We start from the raw sequence: 3836 nt of genomic DNA on the forward strand, positions 1-3836 counted from the left end.
ATGGCGGGCGCTAATGGACAGATGTGATAAGATGAGCTTTAGCCACAGACAGAGCAGGTTCATCCCTGGAACAGGTCACAAACCCTCTGACCTTGAGCAGTATTGCCTACTGTCCTCCGCTGGCGTCCCCTCCACTGTTCAAGAATGTGACCAAGAGGACTGTCAAACTCCAAGCCAAACTCCAGTCCTTCCGCTGGCCAGGAGACCAGCCTCCCTCCACAGACTTTCTGGGTAATTCTGCAGAGGAACCTATTTTTAAAAAAATATTTTAACTTAGCGAAACAAAAGCTGAGGACAGGTTCCCGCATGGCAAAGATATGGTTCTGAGCTAAGGCTGAGAAGGCTACACCAGGCTGAGTCTCCGCAGAGAAGAGGAAGCCAGTACTGGCATAGGCAATGCTTGTGTGGAATCAGTCACTCTGAGGCTGGGAGGCAGGAGGCAGGTTTTCCCCTCCGGAGCAAGCCCAGCACGGATGCCCCATGCTTCCCGACACCTGCCCCACGCCACAGGGCTGGTGCCAAAGCACAAAGCTTTCCCCCTCTCTTTAACTCACAGCAGCCCTCAGGGGTAGACATTAATTTGGTCCCACAAAAGAGCATCTGGCTCCACGGGGCCAAAGAAAGCCACACCGTGTCTCTGACACTAGTTGTTTGTGTGGGGATTTATGGCACTGGGCCTGGAACCTAGGGCCTTCTCGTGTGCCGGGCAAGCATTCTACCGCTGTGCTGCCTCCCCAGCCACCAGCATTAGTCTGAACTCAGACGCGGGGGCTTTCCATTACCGTTCAAAACTGGCAGGTTTCCTACCAGAAACACAATGTGTCCTTCTTAAGGAACATCAGGGAAACACAAAAGAAAAAATTACCCGCAGTCAATCCCTGCTAGAATTCTGCAGTCATTTTTCCATGCATTATTTAGAGTAATTCAGGGATCAATACAACTCTGGCTTTTGATATCACAAACATCTGCATTATTTGACATCTCCCATGAAGGCCATTTCTGATGACTGCTTAAGTATTCCATCAAGCAGATAAGCTAAAATTTGCCTAACCACTTCCCTGCTGTGAGACATTAAGGTTATTTCCATGTTCTCTTCAATATTTTAAATATCACTGCAGTGTGCATACTTATGTTGGGATTTTATCTCCCTGGGGAAGAGCCCCAATAGTGAGATTTCAAGTCCTGGTTTAAACCCATTTAGGGGACTCATTAATGGACCCCCCAGAGTCCCCGTGCCTAACTCCAGCCTTACATCCAACTAACTGCTCTGTGATCCAAGACAAAGCCCCTCTTTGGGACATGCATCATGCATTTGGAAGGAACGGAACTGCCAGTATAGAACAAACAGGACGGATTTAACTTCTGGAAGCTGCGGACAAGATCAACTGGAACATGGCCTGTGCCACCTGCCACCCAGGCCACACCTTCCCCAGCACATGCGGTCTCTGGAAACCACCTTCACACCACTCAGCAAACCATCCACAAGAAAGTCTTTCATTTTCTCCAGATGGAAGGGCTTAGTAACAGATCCCTCCAAAGCAAAGGGAAAGTCGGCGGAGGGACCAGAAACAAGGCTCTGGTCTGGGCACGCCTTCTTGAGGAATGCCGTGGTCCTGCAGCCAAGGAGGCAGCTCCAGCGTTACCACCTCTCCAACTGATCCCATGAGCCCCAGCCACCACATGGCCTAAAATGGGCTCATCAGATTTCTAGTTCCAAGACTCTAGAGTTAGGACTCAAGACCCTACGGAGATCAGATCAATGTAGTTACGAGAAGTAGGAAGAGAGCCAACACTGTGGCCAATGCAATGGTTGATGCTGTGATACCTTTGTTGCCAAGGAGCCCAGGTTGGCGGCACAGGGAGCAGCAAGACAACAAGGTGGATGTCCAGAAGGAACTAGAAACATCCTCACATCTTGGTTGCTGTGAGGGACAGCTGTACCTTAGTCCCTATCCTGGGGAAGCCTAGGAATTTAGTGGTCATGACTTACTATACCCAAAACACCTTCACCCGGCCAGTCCTCAGGGTAGCATGCCTGAGAGCTCTCTGGCCAGAATAACTGGAGAACTCAGCAGGGAGGTTTTGGAAGTCAGATATTCAAGTCAGCAGAACAAAATGGGGATGAAGTAAAGAGTTGCAGCAACTAAACCTTTCAACCCTCCTTATCTGTCCCACGGTGGCTAACTGTGGCTGGGTGAGCCCAGACACCAAGCGCAAAGACTCAGTCCACAAAGCTTTGCTCAGCAGCCTCCTACAGAAGGTGCCTTTGTCAAGATGACCCACGCTGGAGGGACACAGGATGCATAGGCCTTGTCATGATTTCAAGTCATTGGCTGATGTCGGTGGAACGAGCTACATCGGCATTCTCTGCTGAGTCCTACTGGCTTGTCTGCCTTGCTTACAAAGGAGATTCAGAAATACGGAGAAGCTGAGGTATAGCTTCGTGGTAGACCGTGTCCTCGGCACACTCTAGATGGAACCCAGGGTTCCATCTCCAATATAAAACCAAAACAGAGGAAGAGCACAAGGTAGGAGCTGGAGAAAAGTCTCCTGCACCCGGGGCCAGCTATGGACCTACATAAAAAATGTCTTCCTTTCAAGTATGAGGGAGCCAGTGCCTGGAAAGCAGAAAGCATTCAGATGTCCTGGCTTTAGAGCTTGAAATCGCCCTACCCCACACACAGGACCTTGAGGCCTCTGCTTCTCCTGGCTGCCAGTTCAGGGCAGTGCCAAGGGCAGGTGTCCTCTTCTTCGGCTTCTCAATCCTTGAGTGGATTTCCATATGCCAGTTTGGTTATGAAGTCTGGTTACTCAATATTTGTCAAAGTGTGGAAGACCTTTGCTCCAAAATTCCTATTGAAATACGAAACACGAATACTGCTGGCCTAGGAGTCAAAGGAGCTTCGCATCGACTCCGAGGATAAAGCTGGAGACACTGCCTTTCCTTGCGGTCGCATGTGCCAGGTGCAGGAGTTCCTTGCAAGGGAACCTGCATTATCACGGACACAACAGACATTCATGGCAGGTCACCCTCCAGCTTGGGTGCCCACCCCAGCTCAGCTGGTAGCTTACAATGTTCAGGAAGAAATTGCTGACTCCCAGCAAAATCACACTGAGGAACCCCGGACCATCTGACCTTTGATGTACTGTTTCCCATCCCATCCCATGCGGAGGTCCTCACCCCAGTGTTATCAAGATTGCTAATAACCACCATTAAGAGAATTCAAGTATCTTCCAGTTTAAAATTTGAAAAGCAACCCTCTAGAAAACAAACAACAGGACATAGTTGCAGAAATAAAAAAAATTAAGAAAAACATGTTATTAGAGAGCAAATGGGAGGATCAAGGTTAAGAACTTTCTGATATGCAAGATAGTAATCCTATAATGAACTCCCTGTCATAGAGGTAGCCAAACATAGAGCCTAGGCTGGTGGGGTGGGGGCCTGCGCCGGAGATTCCTTAGTAAATCACAAAGGCCCATCCAACTTCGGATCCCACAAAACAGAATAGACAATAGAACAACTCAAAATCATGGAGACTAATAGAGCAACAATCAGGCAGTATCCTTTGTACTTGGAAGAAGTGCACTGACATCCAGCAAAGCTATGGCTTTACAGCATCGGAAATAAACACACACACGGAGCGCATAAGCCTAAAGGTAGACAGAGCTGAAAATAGAAACAGGGTCAACCCAAGACAGGCACACAAGGCAGTGACAAGGTCGTAAGAATGTCCGCAGCAGGGCTGGAGAGATGGCTCAATGGTTAAGAGCATTGTCTGCTCTTCCAAAGGTCCTGAGTTCAATTCCCAGCAACCACATGGTGGCTCACAACCATC

The 3836-nt window shown here is 49.0% G+C and overlaps 1 protein-coding gene across 1 annotated transcript in view; it reads right to left on the bottom strand.

Annotated features, from left to right (window-relative positions):
• The window catches only part of Slit1 (slit guidance ligand 1), a 149071-nt gene that overhangs the window by 119060 nt on the left and 26175 nt on the right, over positions 1–3836 (bottom strand). The window lies entirely within an intron of this gene.

This window comes from Microtus ochrogaster, chromosome 8 (assembly GCF_000317375.1).
Source record: "Microtus ochrogaster isolate Prairie Vole_2 chromosome 8, MicOch1.0, whole genome shotgun sequence".
Lineage (NCBI taxonomy): Eukaryota > Metazoa > Chordata > Mammalia > Rodentia > Cricetidae > Microtus > Microtus ochrogaster.